The sequence below is a fragment of the Pinus tabuliformis genome, chromosome Q, assembly GCF_031772625.1.
Source record: "Pinus tabuliformis cultivar Carrire ecotype Pingquan chromosome Q, CPIR1, whole genome shotgun sequence".
In the NCBI taxonomy this organism is placed as follows: Eukaryota; Viridiplantae; Streptophyta; class Pinopsida; order Pinales; family Pinaceae; genus Pinus; species Pinus tabuliformis.
Genome location: NC_142296.1, coordinates 418,206,926 through 418,225,857, shown reverse-complemented (window position 1 = coordinate 418,225,857; position 18,932 = coordinate 418,206,926).

The window sequence follows — 18,932 nt, the reverse complement described above, 5'->3', positions numbered from 1 at the left end:
GAAAGGTTAAAAAGCAACCCCTTACTACTAAATCACCATCTAAACCATCATCTACCATAAGAAGAAGTGCAAGGCTCAATAAAATAGTGCATGAACAACCTCGACAGTCCCCAGAATTTTTCGATTTAGAGGAAGAAGAAATGGAACCTAGAGTTCCATCACCAACAATTCCATCACCAATTCCATCACCAATCTCCAGTCCAGCTAGGAAAACACCTGAAATAGATCCTGTCTAGTAGGAAATTTATGATTATATAGAGTCTTTGGAAAGAAGAGCTACAAGTAAAGTTGTTGCATCATCCTCAAACCAAGAAAATGAAGGAATTTATTCTAATATTTCAAGAGAACTCCAAGTTGAAGACACCCTCAAGCAAGAAATTTATGAATTGGAAATATTGAATAGACATTTGAAGCAGGAGAATGAAATAGTAAAGGCACAGAATGAAATCCAAAGAACCCAAAATGACAACATCCTGCTACATCTTGGTTTATGGTATAAGAAAAATAAGAAATTGACAGCTAAAAACAAATTTCTTAAGAGGAAGATTATGAGTCTGCAACACAGAATTTTGATGAAGAAACCAAGGATGGAAATCACCACTAAGAAAGCAAGGAGGACTAACTTGGATGTCCTTGCTCAGGCATATGAAGAGGCTTAGTAATAGGAAGGACTCACAAATTTTGAAATTTTCATGAGGACATGCAATGTCTTCCATGTGGGGGAATGTTGAACCCCAAAATTGCTTCTTTTTTACAACTCTTTTTCACTCCATTCCTCCCTTTTTTACCTTCATAACTCCAATTTGGGTATCAGTTTACAAGGTTGATAATATAATAGGTACATAATCATCTTCTATTTCATAAATATCATTTGTCTTTATTATTTAACTCAATATTTACCTAAGCTACTGAATTACAACGATTCTGTAACTGATGTATGTTTCTACAACTAAGTCTAAGGTTTGATGGGTTGCGAAGCTTCAGCCAAAGAACAAGGCATATGGGCAGATGATAATTAGTTGGTACAAAGATTTGTTCCTACTTTCATAGCCTTGATCGATAAAGAAGACACCCTAGCAGCGCAGTAAAAGCGAAAGTCAACCACAGTAGAAGGCCAACTAGGCGAGCGAGATGTAGATTTTTAGCCTCATGATTTATTGTGTTGATAGAAAAATATGAGAAGATCACGATATATTATATTTCAAAATTAGTTATAGCTAATTTCGATTAAGCATTAGGTGTAATACTCTGAAACATTTAATGTGAGGAGTTTTATAAATATGTCTCTTGGCATAACAAACACAAACTTGGATTTTATTTTGTATACACTCTGTTTTAAATACAAACTCTGTTTTCATTCCATTTCTTTTGTTGTGCGATCTCGATGCGTGATTAATCATCTGGTGAAGGAATTATAGTGATACCTGCTTCTCGTAGGAGGGCCCCCTCGAGACAATAAGGTTTTCTTTTATTTGTAATTAATATTTTATTCTATGTTTCCTGTAGAATTTTGTTAGTTCATTTAATCGCTCAAGTTTTGATTTTTGAATGTAAATTTCAGATTGTTTTGCAACAGGTTCATCTAATCATTTTATTGTTGAGTGAAGCGAGATCTCTTGTGCACATGGACAAAGTATAAGTTAACATAGATTAGAAGCATAACTTTACATTGCAGTGATATAAATAGGATTTTCATTTGCAGAGTTAATATATATATATATATTATTTATGTTAAAGTAGATTTATTTATAGTGTGATTTTATTGCAAGTGTGATTTCCATTCAAGCAAGTGTGATTTTATTTATAAGCAAGAGTGATTTCATTTTAAAGCAAGTGTGTGTGTGAGATTTTATTTCAAGCAAAGTGTGAGTGTGATTTTATTTTTAAGTGTGAAGCAAGTGTGAAGTTTATTTCAAGAAGAGTGTGATCTTTCTTTTAAGCAAGAGAAATAGAATTGATTCCATTTTTATGAGTGATTTATTTACTTACATAGTTGTAGAGAAACATGTGCATTTTGATATCTCAAATTAACTTAGGAATTGTGTGAGTGACAAAGACTCCTAGCACATATAGTGCACATACATTTCATCAGTTTACTAGCCCTAGTTGATAATTTATGTAAGTAATTTAACATCAATTAAATTACCAAACAACATCTTTAACATACTAGACTGGAGAGCACCTCTCGGGACAATTATCATTAAACATTTATTTTTACTTTAGAAAAAACATTATATATATATATATAGATAGATATAAGTTTTTCCTTTATACATTTAAAATATTTATTAATTTTTATTTATTGTTTTTTACTTTCATAAAATTTACCTCACACACCCATGATATAAATTTAAGCAATTTATATATGTGAAGCACTTATTAATTTTCACTTGGATAAATGTAACTTCACAAAAAATATTTTAACTATGATACCAATTATACAAGAAATACTTTTTGTTTTCTAACTCGCACCAAAATGTTTTTAACTATAATATAAATTTATTTAATTTATATATCTAAAATGTTAATTATTTTTTTACTTTGATAAATTTTACCTCACAAACAAGTTTTAACTATGATAGAAATTTACTTAACTTTTTTTTTAGCATTTTAGCTTTATAAGTATTCTAATTACATGTAATGTAATTAGAGTTGATCTGTGTTTAATCAATTTTAAGTTTTGGCAAATAATTTTATATGATTTTTTACATTACAAACAAAACCTAATCCAATATTTTGTGTAATGACTTGTGAGGGATCAAAGCAAAACATAATGGGGAATGGGGTGTTGGTAAGTTCTATAGTAGGGTGAGTTTGTTGTCCTAATGTGAAACAAGACGGAATTTACAAACAAATAATTGTGTTTCATTATTATTGATTGATTATATAGTTTAATTTTTGAAAAATAATTATACAATAATTGAAGTTTCCACACCAATACTTCTTATACTCTAATCTTTGTGTTTTTTTGAATTTTGTCCATTCTCAATTTTATTTTGTAATCAATAATATTATTGTTTATATGTGTTTTTTATTAAAGATTTTAATTGAACCCACAGATTCAATATTATTCTTTATTTTTCATTAATTAATCAATATAAAGAATGTAATTTTTTTTTTTATATTTAATAATTCTCTTCATTAATATAAATATATAACCAATATATTAACCTATGAAATATAGTCAAATAAATATATTTGTACTTTGATTGAAAAGCTATTCGGAGTATTCAATGCTCTTTATCCCAAACACCTATATTTCAAAGATACAAGTTTACCCTCCCATTACGGACGTTATCAAATGCCCATGCATGTGGTCGAATAAATAAATATACGTCATTGAAATGCAATTACGTTGGGAGAATCTAACTACGTTAAAGTTATGGTGGTGTTTTGTAAGTTAGTACAAAAATGTTTTTATTAATATATAAACAGTGTTATACGGATATGTTTCTATTAATATATAAACAGTGTTATATGGATAGTAATAGTATGAAAATCGAAGAAGTTAGTTATCAAAATTGGTGTTTCAAAATTAATATCAGTTACATTCATATTTTATGAGTAGAGTTAAAAGAACTATAACCAGTAGATGATAATGAAAGACCATGGCAACACCAGTGCCATGAAGAGATTGTGCCACTAGAAATAGAGCAGGGAGACTATCTTATACTAGATATAACAAAATTACAAAAAAACATAGTATGTGCTTGTTATATAACAAAAAACAACCGACACTTATTCAATACATAGTTGACAAACTACCTCCACCAACCACCTTGAAACTTACAACTTGAACCATTACAAGAACCTATAACCACCACCTACAGATAAATAGAACAGGAATGAAGACCATCACCATCCCTCGCAATTTTAGAGAGGGAGAAAATCACTTCTCTTGAAAGAAATCTCGTACCAACTTGCCGCACTTTCGTTTAGGACCTTTAGCCAAATCTTTCACTAACAATTGTTTCCCTTTTTCTTTCAACTTGTGAACAATTCAAATCGCATTATTGTCCAAAGAAGACTATCGTTTTTTTGTGCGCCATTCGAAATAAGCCTTCACATAAATTTCCTTCTATTCTTTCGGTAATTCTGCCAAGCCTTGCGCAACCCATTCATTTAAAAGCCCCACTAGGGATTGTTCTTCAACAAAAAGGGACTGGGAATTCAACTTTGTTAATTGTAGAACATCTGCAATTCCAGCTAAATCAAAGTAAAACTCAGTAGTAGTGCCTTCTCTAATTGCGCCTTCCGGGGTCTTCCTCTTTTGGGGTTGTTTCTCCAAGGTAGAAGCAAGGGGTTGTTCAACCATAAGAGTGTCATTTGGCACACTTTGCCCCAAATCTTCATCCATTTCTTCAATCACAACAAAAGAGTTTGTTTCCTCAAGTTCGCATATGGGTTGTACATTCATATCTTTGGTAGTCCTTTGAGAAACTACTTTGGTAAAACCCTCATTATATGGTAAACCATTTTTAATTGGACAATCACGAAATAAATGGTCGTGTTCATGACAATGTCTACAATGAAATGGAACATGTTCATAGTATAGGCTTTGAGTCTAGATTTGGCCCTGGTAATCAAGGGTCAATCAATTCCAGTAGTAGTTGGGATACATTCATATATACCATAATATAACATAAGACATATTATGACCCTTCTTAGTTACTTTCAAAACCTTAACAAAAGAACCCAAAACATTTCCAATACCTTCTAAAATCTCAGGAATCCAAAAATCAACAGGAAGGGGATAGAGTCTCACCCAAACCAAAGCTGCTAGAAACTCTTCCTTGCAAGATTAAAGTACTCCTCCCAGTGACGCATATACAAATCCATATTGTTAAAGAAACAAGGACCCCCATCAAAAATACGCTTCTTATCTTCCAAATCTGCAAAAATTACAGTAAAAAAACCCTTAGGGCCAAGTCACAAGTCAACCTCACCTCGTCGATGTCATTGTTGTTGGATCGACCTTTGCAGCTCTTTTTCAGTATGCCAACCACCCACAAATTTACAGATGAAGGCATCGCTCTTCAGGTGCCATCGATGTTCATCCAGACATTTAGGAGGAATAACAAATTTTGGATTCTGAGGAGCCTTCGAAATGCATTTACCTCCTTTTAACTGAGCTTGCCACTGTGCGCCCATGATCAACATGTCATCTTGAGAACCACTCCCACTCACTGGGGTTCCAGACTGTCTTGATAATTTAGACTTTCCAGAGACCACAACATTCAGAAAAGAGGGGGCGGGGGGGCGCCCCCCCAGTTGGGATGCTCATCCCCCAACTCTCACCATAGGAAAAAAGCATTGAACCAAACCCTAACTACTCAAAAAGGAATCCACCGAATTCAATCGCTAAACCTCTGTGAGAAATTATCAAGTCATTTGATATTTGACATTTTATTTCCTTAGGGATCTAAGGATTTACATTATAGTTGATAATTGTTTCAAGACATAGTCCAAAAAAATAATTAAGGTTGATTTTTGTGCTTGGGTGTCAAGTAGTTTAAAATTGAGTGATTGATTAAGGTTCATTGTATTAGAGATTGATATTAGCTACATCCACAAAAAACCCACTTATGTTTAGGCGAGTAAGTTATCTTTCATGTAGAAATGACTCCCAAGGAACAAGCATGTCAATCTCGGTGGGACTATAACCCATGTAGGAGGACAATAGTGACTCCTCGCTACAACCCCAGCTACACCCACTTTACAGTAGTGATTTTTTTAATTGTTTATTGTTTGAATTTTTATTAGGTTATATTTAAAAAAAATGAAAATTGAATATTGTGTTTTAAAATTTATAGTAAATTTTTTTGTTACAAGAACTAAAATATATATTTTATATTATTATAGGTTAATTTCGTTTATTGAAATTGTATAATTTTTTAACCAGAAGAATTGGTAATTAGGTCAATTTTGTACTAGGGTGATATAGGTTCGATTTTGACCTCTACCACTATAATCCCTAAGAGTCTATGTACGCCTCTTCTGTAGACACAGATAAGTTGAGGGGATCTGAATCTCAGAACTATCTAAACTCACAGGAGAGAAGAGTTCTTGGTTTGAGTGGGAGCAATGGCAGAAGATAGTAGGTTTAGGGTCAAGAAATTTAACGAAAAAACTACTAGTTGTGGAAGATGTAGATGAAAGATTATTTGTATCAGAAAGATCTGTACCTACCATTGAGCTAAAAATCAAAGAATTTGATGAGTATAATGGACACAGAATGGGAGATTCTCGATAGAAAGGCACTAGGAATAATATAGTTGTGTCTGGAAGCGTCAGTGGCATTCAAAATTTCAAAGGAAATCATAACAAAAGGTTTAATGATGACACTAGACAAAGTATATGAAAAATCCTTAGCCTCAAATAAGGTATTTCGTATGAAGTGTCTATTTAATATGAAGATGTCAAAATGTGGATCTATTGTTGATCATTTAAATGAATTTAACACAGTTACCAATCAGTTAAGTTCTGTAAGGGTAAATTTTGATGATGAAGTTAGGGTTATGTTATTTCTGTGCTCATTGCCAGAAAGTTGGAATGGCTATTAGTAACTTTGTCTCTGGATCTAGTACTTTAAAGTTTGATGATGTTGTTGGTGTCATCCTTAACAAGGAAATGTGATGGAAAAGCTTTGATGAGACATCAAGTAATGCTTTGATTGCAGAGACTAAGGGAAGAAAAATGGAAAGAGGAAGGAGCCCAGTAAATCACAATAAGTCAATAAAAGGCATATCAAAATCCAGATAAGGGATAGTGTGCTCGAAATGTGGAAAGAAAGGACACCTGAAGAAAGACTGTAAATCTTGGAAGGGAAAAGAAGGAGATGGACAAGAATAGAACAATCATGAAGTGAATGTGATAAGTGATGTGTTGCAAAATGCTTTTATTCTTTCATTAGAGAATATTATTATGCTTAGGTGGTGGATTCAAGGGCCTCATTCCATGCCACACCTAATAGGAAACATTTTCATGACTATGTTAAAGGAGATTTTGGACAGGTTCGTTTGGATGATGATAAACCCTGCAAAAACATTGGAATGGGTAAAGTTTTTATAAAGCAAAAAAATGGAAACCAATGGCTATTGAATGAGGTAAGGCATGTTCCAGATCTGCGAAAAAAAAAAGTAAATAAATAAATAAATAAAATAAAATAATAATAATAATAATAAAAATAATAAAAATTCAATAGGGAAGTTAGGTGGTGAAGGTTGTGTAACTACATTCACAGAGAAAACATGGAAGGTCACTAAAGGAGCCCTGGAAATAGCAAAAGAAGAAAAGGTTGGTACACTGTATTTATGCAAAAATATTTCTAATTATGTTAATGTTTTAACCTCCAGAGGAGCATACACAACATTGTGGCATCATAGGCTCAGGCACATGAGTAAGAAAGGGATGAAGATTATTCACTTAAGGTCACTAAAGGAGCCCTGGAAATAGCAAAAGGAGAAAAGGTTGGTACATTGTATTTATGCAAAAATATTTCTAATTATGTTAATGTTTTAACCTCCAGAGGAGCATACACAACATTGTGGCATCATAGGCTCAGGCACATGAGTAAGAAAGGGATGAAGATTATTCACTTAAGAAATATTTTGCCAAGTTTGAAGCATGTTAATTTGGATTTCTGTAAAAAAATGTGTTTATGGAAAACAAAAGAGAGTCAAATTCTTAGAGTTGAGAAGGAAAAGAAGAGCGAAAAATTAGAGCTTATGCATATAGATGTATGGGGACTTGCTCAGGTATCATCTCTAAGTGGCTCTCACTATTATTTTACTTGTATAGATGATGCAACTAGGAAAACCTGTATTTATTGTATTCGAAATAAATCTGATGTATTTGATACTTTCAAGAAATGGAAAGCTTTGGTTGAGAATGAGACAAGAAAGAAGTTGAAGTGTCTGAGATCAGACAATGGAGGTGAATATTGCAGCAAAGAGTTTGATAACTGTTGTTCAGAGCATGGAATTTGCAGAGAGAAGACAGTTCTAGAAACACCACAAGAAAATTGTGTGTCAGAATGGATGAATATGACAATCATGGAGCGTGCAATGTGCACGAGATTGCATGCAAGATTGCCCTTCCAATTTTAGGCAGATGTTGTAGATACGATTGTTTATCTAATAAATAGAGGGCCTTCAATTTCTTTGGATAATGGTATTTTAGAGGAGGCATGGACAGGTAAAAAGGTAAACTACTCATTTTTAAAGACTTTTGGTTGTGAAACCTTTGTCCACATCAATAAAGAAAATAGAACAAAGCTCGAGGAAAAATCAAAGAAATGTAACTTTATTGGATATGGTGTAAATGATTTTGGATATCGCTTATATGATTATGAAAATCACAAAATCATTAAGAGCAGAGATGTCATATTCAATGAAAATGCCTTGTATAAATATCAGATGCAGGGAAATAAATGGGAAAAGGAAAACAAATAATACAAATGCTTGATGAGATCACGAAAAAAGTAAAGGTGGCTGAAAAATCGCAATGATCAGTAACCACAACAACAATAACAACCACAATAGCAATAGGCACCTCAAACACTTGAAAGTGGTGTTAGAAGATCTACCAAGCTAAGTAGACCCTCTGAATGATACTCTCCTTCATTATATTATGTATTTTTTATTGATTCTAGTGAACTAGAAAGATATGAATAAGAAATGTAGGTAGAAACTAGGAAGAAGTGGGAGCAAGCCATGGAAGAAGAGATGGAATCCTTGATGCATAACCAGACTTGGGACATAGTCAAGTTGCCTACAGGTAAAACAACATTGCAGAATAAATGGGTTTAGAGGTTGGAGGAAGAAGATGGAGGTAAACACAAGTATAAGACTAGACTTTTGGTGAAGGGATTTGCACAAAATAAAGTTATAGAATTTGATGAAATTTTTTCTCCTATTGTTAAAATGACTTCAATCAAAACTATTTTAACTCTAGTGGAAACAGAAGATTTGCATCTTGAGCAATTAGATGTAAAGAAAACCTTTCTCCATGGGGATTTGGAGGAAGAAATATGTATGTAGTAGCGAAAAGGGTATGAGGTCAAAGGGAAGGAGAAATTAGTGTGCAGGTTGAAGAAGAACTTGTATGGCCTAAAACAGGCTCCAAGGCAATGGTATCTAAAATTTGATAGGTTTATGTCTGAACAAGGTTATACTAGATGTCATTCTGATCACTATGTTTATCTTAAGAAATAAAATGATGGTAGATATATTATATTCCTATTGTATGTAGATGACATGCTTATTGCAGGGTTTACATGCAGGAAATAAATGTGGTCAAAGAAAAATTGGCAAATTCATTTGGAATGAAATATTTGGGTGCTACAAAACAAATCCTTGGTATGAGAATAACTAGAGACTCGAAAAATAAAAATTTTAAATCATCTCAGGGTCAGTACATAGAAAAGGTGTTAGAAATATTTAATATGAAGAATGCAAAACCAGTTAGCACACCTTTGGCTAGTCATTTAAAACTAAGTAAGGAAATGTGTCCCTAGACTCAGGAAGATATGGATTATATGTGTAAAGTTCCATATGCATCAGAAGTTGGAAGCTTAATGTATGCAATGGTCTACACAAGGCCTGATATTGCACATGCAGTTGGAGTTGTAAGCAAGTATATGAACAATCTAGGAAAAGAGCATTTAATGGCAGCGAAGTGGATTCTCAGGTATTTGAGAGGTAACAGAAATCAAGCATTATGCTTTGGTGGTTCAAACATTGTTCTACAGGGATATGTTGATGCAGATATGGCAGGTGATAGAGATAACAAGAGGAGAACCACAGGGTATGTATTTACTGTAGGTGGAACAACTATTAGTTGGGTTTCAAAATTGCAAAACATCTTTGTGCTTTCAACAATAGAATAATAGTATGTTGCTGCTACAGAGGCTAGTAAAGAAATGATTTGGTTACAAAGGTTTGTGGATGAGTTGGGCAAGAAGAAGGAGATGGACAGGTTATACAGTGACAGCTAGAGTGTCATTCATATTTTAAAGAACTCAACATTTCATTCCAAGACTAAACATATATAGCTCAAGTACCATTTCATATGGTCAGTGTTGGAAGATGGACAATTGAAGGTGGAAAAGATACACACCAACTAGAATCCTGCAGATATGTTAACAAAAGTTGTAACTAGGGAAAAAAATGAGATTATGCTTAGTTTCAATTGGTATTCAAGTATGATGATGAAGATGAGAAAAAACCAAGTCCAAAGTGGAAGCATTGTCCAACAAGTGAAGCAACGATGGAGTTACTATAATCAGTATCGAAGTGGGATATTGTTTGTTGTGGATCCTGATTATCTTCTTGATTTAGATGTCTTGTTTTAGCCAGGTGTATACCCCAGGAATATTGCACACCCTTCCATGAAGGGGAAACTTGTCCCCCGCACAAGGGTCCGGCGGGGGAGGGGGTTGTCCCCCCCATATAGGGGGTCTGGGGGCTAGCAAGCCCATGGCGAGGGTTAGGGGGTAGTTCCCCTGAAGCTAAAAGTAGATGAAAAATTAACTTATAAAATATTGTAATTTCGTAGTCAATCTGAGCCATTCATTAAGCAGATGATCTGACCATAGAAGTTATGTTAATTTAGGGTATTTTCCCCTAAAAGGAAACCCTCGGTATATATGAGGGAATTGTATTATGGTTGTGTATTATTATTCCGAGTGAGAAAGAGAGAGTGAGAGCGAACAGTAAATTACAACGGATCTGTTGTAGGTTGTATCTCTTCATTTTGCTATATAATATAAAAGGAAGGGCTGGTTATTTCTTTGTGCATGTAGCCCAAATTGGGTGAACCACATATATTTGTGTCTCTATTGTTTTATGTGTTTCTATATTTGTGTTTCCACAATTTTTTGTTTATTTCTTTGCTACATTAATTAATCTATAACAACTTGCAAGTGGGAAATACTCTCCACTACCATGCATGATGAACCTAGACTCCAAGGTGCTCTTCACATACTTTAAAATTGTTTTAGTCGCAATCTAATGATAAACCTTTGGATCTATCATTAATATGAGAATATAATAGGGTGCAAAGCTCAAATCCACACTTGGGGGTGTGAGTTAAATCAAACTACTGATGAGCTACTGATAAATAGGCTCATTTTGCACTTTAGAGCAAGATGTAGGAAAAATTCAACCCAACCTGTAGTGAAAGGATTGTTCTCTTCAAAAAATTCATTTCATCCTTACCCCCTTGTTTAAGATGGAAAATAATGGCCTAACATAGACCTTTGATGAATTTCACACTTAGTGCAATTATGTATGTGAGAAAGATGATATGTAATGTAGTGGTAGGGCATTCATCTTGGAAGTTCATAGTGGTAAATAAGTTTATGTAGAAGTTGCATGGGTGCATGTCATGCCATTAAAGAATGCAACCCAAGTTTGGAAGAAACAAGCACTTTAACCAAATATTTGGAGGTTGAAGGTTAATTATAACTATAGCTTGTGGTGTTGTGCCTTGTTGGGTGGAACATTCAACATGTGTGATTGTTGGATTTTTGGCATAAATGTTTAACACCCTTGTTACCAACTAGTAGCTCTTTTATAGAGGCCACAAAAATATTAACGAAACTTTGGATTGTTGGATAAGTTATGAGATGACCTTGGAAGGAATATCATTCTAATAAATTGAAGTGTTCCCAAAGAAAACTTGGGTCTACAAGGCTTAATAATTGGTTAGGAAGTTGGTACCGAAGACATTATTTTGTAAGGTTGTATTGGGGGTGTGCATGCATACCTTAAGGATGTAGTTGGAAACTTAAAGGTGGATGGATCCATGGGCCTACTAAGGAAAGCATGGAGTAGAAAGGACCATATTAGTTCAAGAAAGTGATTAGGCCTTCCTCCATATAAATATTGAGTTGATGGAATTTAAGGATTGAATGGTGGCAATACTTAGTTTCACTTTGGTAGCCAAGTCTAAGAAGTAAGACTTAGAGAGAAGGGTTTTTAAGCCAAGAGAACTAAGTCGTATACCACTGAGTCTAGATTAAGATGATATTTTCACTTAGTGTCTAATGAAGTTCAATGGTTCAAAGAAAATTCTATAATAGGCATAGTTGGAACATTGGGTTTCAAGGAAAATTTGTAGTTGATGTAAGACTTGATGTTTGGTAGTTTTGAGTCATGGAAGTCTACAATAGCCTTGGAAAACCAAGGAAGTTTGTCACATTGTAGAATAGAGGTTCCAAAGCATAAGTGGAAGATGTATAGAAAGGGATGAAGGCTTCATGGTTGGAGTTCTGCTTGGAGAAAGACAAAGGTTATAGGTAGTAGTCTTCTAGATTGCTCTTGAGTAGTTCTACTTGTAGTGCGACAATGAGTCTAGAAGAGACTTGGACTATTTGTTGAATGTAGAGTATCAATTCATAGGAGAAATTTTGAGCTCTAAAATGGGCCTCCTAATGAAAATAATAAAATAATAGTTAAAAAACTAAATTAAGAGATGATTTTTCAAAGGGAAGAAAGAAAACTACTTCAAAAAAATAATATTTTTGACATATTTTTATATGATTAAATTTCTAGTGTAAGAACTTGTTGGATGCATAATTTAATTACACCTCCAATGAGTGCCTACACTTGAAATTTGAATAAAGACTATAATGAGATAAGTCAAAAGTATAATAAAAAGGTGGATTTTAATTGCCCTCCAAAACTACTTGAGCTTATAGTTGACATCATCATCCTTAATCCTATTGGTTCATTTAAAGTTGATTTTGATAGGATATTTTTTTATTTGAGGCTCCTTTTTTTACCTCAAAATTACTCCAATGGTTGGTTGGACCCACTCTTGTAAACTTATATGGTTGTTTCTTCCCCCAATAAAGTTAGAGGTGCCTAGTGTGGGCTCACATATCTTGTGTTGTCGATGTTGCATTTTTTTTCAATTGAGTTAAGTGTTGAAGTTGTTAACTTGATATGATTTTTAAGGTTGTGGTTGGATGTTAAACCTTTATGCTAATGAACTTGTTAAAATTTTGATCTTTTAACTTAGAAAGAAGGTATGGGAATTTTCTAAGTGAATATATCTAGCATGCTTCCAAGTAAGCTTAGGGTGGTTGAGCCACTTAGTCTAAAGCAAGGAAATGTTGTATGCGTTAGAGTGCCTAAAGTGAAAAATTGGGTGGAAATATCTATAGCTAACAAATAGTGACTAATCCAAAATCACCCATTAGAGCGATAATAAAGATAAGACACAACTCCATAAAATTCTATTCTACTACTATTTTAGCCTACTTAATTAAGTTGTTAAGTGAGGGAATGAGTGAAAGTACAAGACACATGTATCTTGATAAGTCCATGGAGATCCTATAATGGCACTAATGAAGTTTTTTAATGGCCCTTGGAATTATTTTAAAGACCCATATTTGATAAGTCTTCTGATATCCTTTATGTCGATGAATATTGTAGTTTAAATGTCCCTTACATTCTAAATGAGAGAGCCTCCCATAATTATCCAATAAAGCGTAAAAAAAACTCTTAATAATTCTTAAAATACACATGTAAGATATACATATACCTTAATTTTCCAACTATTGACCTAACAAATTAATTAAGCTTGTTAGCATAGCGGGATAGAAAAAGATATATATCTTGTCACATATTGACTTATATCATGTCAGTAATTAGAGATGGAATAAATCAAAGGAAAATGTGTTAGCATCATTAGACACTATCATGTCCATAAAGCTCAAATAACCATCATATTTATCATCTATTGTGTTTTCTCATCCTATAACATGTATAAATATCACTTTTTGTAGTCCACATGTTTTTTGAAGAAGATTCAGCTACTCATGAAGAAAATAATGGGGTAGCAGAAGGATTTACCTACCCTCTCATTAAGGCAGAGAAGAAGGAATAATTACCCTCTCATTCATTCAAGAAGAAGGAGGGTAGGGAAGACAGACTCTACTACTCATCTTCTACCTAGTCAAGCAAGAAGGTAAGAAGGGTTTACTCTCTCATTCAGAAGCTAGAGAAGGTATTAGGAGGAAGAAGATTCAGCTTATCCCTCATCCTAGTTCACAAAAGGAACATGTACACACCCTTCCTCTTCACAAAAGGTTCATGTACCTTAAAAAGTGGATAAATGCTTGAAAATAAATGGATAAATGGATAAAAAATTAATAAATGCTTGAAAATAACTTATTAGGGGAATTTTGAGGTCTAAAACGGGCCTCCTAAGAAAAATGTACAACCAAAACAAACTTTATAAGAACCAATAGGATTCAAGATGATGATGTCAACCATGGGGGATGATTCACCTTTTTTGGAGTAAAAAAATAAAAATATTAAAAAATTAATAAAATAATAAAACTACTTTTTCAACTCGTATTTTCAACTTATTTCCCTAAGGTTTTACTCAAATTTCAAGCAGGATTACTTCTTGGATGAAAATTTTAATTTCTCATCCAGGGAGTACCCATGTTGCATACTTTCGATGGACCATGCTACACAAAAAATGAGAAATACATGAAAAACGTGATTGCAATCACGTTTTTCATGTATTTCTCATTTTTCGTGTGGTAGGTTCCATTGAAAGTATGCAACATGGGTATTCCTTGGATGAGGAATCAAATTTTTCATCCAACAAGTGTTGTCGCTCAAAATTTGAGTAAACCCATAGGGAGATAAGTTGAAAATATGAGTTGAAAAATAGTTTTTGTTTTTTCCCTCTAAACTTTGATGATGTAATCTAATCATATTTTATTATTTCCACTATTATTTTATAATTTCCTTAGAAGGCCCATTTTAGACCTCAAAATTCCCCTAATGCATGTTCCTTAATGGCGTTTATAGAACTCACACACCTATACCTTTTTAAAACCCACTACCAACTACATCAATCAACTTATAAGAGTATAAAAGGAGGTCTAATATTAGATAAAATTTAGTAAATGCTTGAAAATAACATGTTCCTGAGTGGGGTTTATAGAACTCACACACCTATAATTTTTTAAAACCCACTACCAACTACATCTATCAACTTATAAGAGTATAAAAGGAGGTCTAATATTGCATGACAGGCTAACTAGCATAGCTACCGCATTGGCACCCTTATGCTAAAGCAATTAGAGGTGATTGTTATTGTAAGTTTTCATGACCTTTCCCCATGAAACCTTTGTTTTCTAAGATATCTTATTTCCTTACATTTGAGGCCTAAATATCCTTAGTTTTCCTCAATATTTTCCTTGGTCAAGAGTTGGAGTCTAGAAATTATCTTAAATGGAACAAGATCGCAGTATGGTTATGAAAGGTGCTAGAAGCAAGATATCAAGTGTATCTATATTTTGTCAGTATCATTAATAAAATGAATCTATCTATTCTTCCCCCTTGTAAATGAAATTGTTCTTTCTTGTTGATTTATATTCAATTCATATTTAGATGTATGCATTGACTTTCTTGATTAGTTAGTTAGACTTAGTTATATTTTATACTTGAATTTTTAAAACGGATTGCAATGAGAAAAATTGTTGTCTCTCTGTGAGCAGATTTTTTGGGCTTGGATTGAACTGGTGACAAGCATAGCTTGATATCACACATAATTCATCTCAAGGCATCCATCACGATGATGTATATAGTTTCTATAATAGAAAGTTAGTTATGGCAAGTAGTTGAAGTTTAACTTTGGGAAAAAAAGTATGTTACTCTTCAAACCACTCTATGATAATTTAACCCTAGCTATTAGGATAATTTTTTCCACAAAAAAATTGGTGACTCCACTAAGGAGCACTCATTGATTTCTTCTCATCGAGTTTTCCTTTGTTGTTTTTTGGCTTATTTTAGGGTACTTTGGTACTTCTAATTGTGTTTAACTTGCTTTCTTTTCCATAGGCCAATTTTTAGGGAATTTGCAAGGTTTTTGTGAATTTTTCTACTCTATGTAGACCTAGTAGATGCCTTTCCTTTATATATAATGCATGCACATGCTTTTTATACTAATAATAAATGTGTGTACACACTCTTTTCCTTCATAGAAGGAGATTCTACCTCCTATAACACTAACATTTACAATTTCAACCTATTTTTGTCCTTTCTTAGTTTTTTTTGGCTAGTCTAAAGGGTGAGGATCTACAATGAGTAGGGAATATTTGTTTTTTGTGCTTGATTAATTACATTAGGTTTCATTTATAAGAAAATAGCAAAAAACATTGCTTTTTTTTTCCTTTTTTTCTTCCTTTTCATGTTTTTAGAAGCTCCTTTAATTGCATTTGTCCTTAAAGTTGTTCAATGACTGGTAGAATTTTATTTTTAACAATTTCAAAAGAGCAAAGAATACAATTAGGATTTACATTGCATAGTGTTTTTTATTTTGAAAAAATCATTCATCTTTAAAGCTTGATGGAGGCCTAGTTTCATTGAAGGATAAGTGTAAATTGAATAATTCACCTATGTTCTTATGTTTCCAGTTATTTTAGGTGTATCTAAACATCATTAATTGTATCTATATCTCCCTAAGTAATACACCACCCTTTAAAATATATGATTAATCATATACATCAACTAAAAATTTTCTTTTTAGAAAAACCAATATATTATAGAAATTAGAGCCTTGGTGTAGGATTGAGTAAACTCTCCAATATTGCATAATTCAACTGAGAATTAAGTAAAGATGACAAATTCAATTAGTGGTGACTCATAATTTCCAATATAACACCTCTAACATAGGTTTCAATCACTAGGTCAAGTTGGTTCAAGTGGTCAGATTATGCCTAATCATTTCAATTATTGGTTTATGCATGTACACGAGTTTTAGCTAAATTTGCAAGTCCTTAAAGTGACATTATTTCTTCTAAAGCTTTAGGTCTAGGACTTAGTCCTCTGATTCCCTACCCATATGTATAAGCTTAACTAACAACTTTTCTATCTTGTTATCGATTGTGAAGTGGTGTCCTTAGTTTCTTTTCCAAGGGAACTGTGCTTGGGTGAATACAAATAAGAAATGTTTGTGGTACCAAAGAAGAACTCATAATCTCTATATTATCTCCCTTGGAGGGTGCTCATCTTCATGAGGGTATTTGCACCTTGGGTGATTGTTGCACAGAGGTTACTACAATTGTCTTCCTAACCTTTGTTAGTTCATATCAGGCCCTAATAATTCTAGACCAACTTCTAGAAGGCTCTCTAATCATCTCTTAATTGATTTAGATCTAGGTCCTAACCATCCTAAACTACAAGATATAAATCACTTAAGGCCCTATAATTCCAGACTTACTTTCAAAAGACTCTCTAATCATCTCTTCACTAATTTAGATATGGGTCCTAAGCATCCTAGACTAATGTTTGGACTAGTGGGTTTGCTTTTTGTTTGATATGATAGGAACTATATAGTTGAGTGCTTTGTGATTTTTTATTAGATGGCCTTAGGTGATTTTTGTCTTGTCAACTTTTTATTTTTTGTTTCATAGTGGCTAAATAACCACTTTGTTGATTTAGAATACTCATGGGTCTTTCTCTTGACAATGTGGATCCTCCTTCTCATAGGAAAATGGTCGATAATCCTAACTCTCCTCCATTACAAGTATTCAAGGAGACCTAAGCGACAAATAAATAATCTTGCATGGGAAGAGACAATGTAGGAACATTGTAGCTCATAAGAGTTATCCATTGAAGGGTACCTTAGATATTTGGATGGTCATGTTCCTATACTTAATAGGGCTCCATCTCCTTCTTGACATGATGATATTGATCTATCAAGATCAAATATCTTACTAGTCCAGCTTTAGCAAATTTTAATCTACTCAATAATTCTCAAATCCCATATCTTTTAAATGCTCAAAACGTTTATAATTAGAGTCACATTGTATATACAAATATTTTATACCAGTGGGAAATCATGAATAATTTCAATGGTTCTCTAGGAGTTAGGGTCATTCATACCCCCATAATTGGTGTTTTTTTATGGAGGATTTAATCCTCCCATTCCAAGTATCTCTATAATAAGCAAATTCCCATCCACATCTAGAACTTCATGTTGATCTAAAGATGATCTGAGGTTGTCATTGATGTCAACCCAAGCAGCACCAGAGGCTACCCTAATCTTGCAATGGAATTTTGACTTGACAAATTACTCTATTTTGAGTCAAGGATCTTCTAGATAGATTCTACTCATCAAGATGTTTCCGTTGATATATGGCATGCCAAGTAATTCTTCACAGTTTGAGAGATATTCATGTTTGAAGTTAGTAACCCCAGTTAGTGGGATAAAACCCTATGGGGTTGTGGCATGGCAATCATAATTGGTTTTGGTCATTGAATAGTCATTAATAAATAATTTTTCAAGCTCCTAAAATCCCTCCAACATTCTCTATAGAAGCCCCTCTCAACTCTATAAAAAGAAATCTCATATATCCTCCAAAGGTAGTGATCGTGGAATTTTCGTTATAACTTCATTTCTGCGAAGTCTTAGATTCTGAAATTAAAACCCATTTGATTTGAAATCCTGATGAATGTCGTGACCAAATTTCAGATCTTGGTTCGCTATATTTTCATAGATATGATCTATGGAAGTTAGGGTTTGTGCAGTTTGCCGAATTTCATCTCAAAGAAGCGACCTTGGGAAAATCGTCATAAATCTCTCTCTGAGAAGAGGATTGGAATTATGTAAAAAGTGGCGGATAGTGCATGTATTTTAGTTTTCTGTATATCAATTTCAGAGCCGAAGGAGGAAACAGTGACACATGGCACGTCGTACAAGTTCACTCTACTGAACTAGTCCATAATTATGTCATTGTGAGAGATTGGGCATAACTTTTTCTTGAAGAGTCCAAATCGGGTCAGACCTATGGCATTAGAAAGAAGACTCAGAGGGATTCTGCAGGACCGAATATCACATGTTTGGGATCTGAAATCACATAGATACATCAGATTAAATAGCGTGCTCCTAGAAGGCAAGAA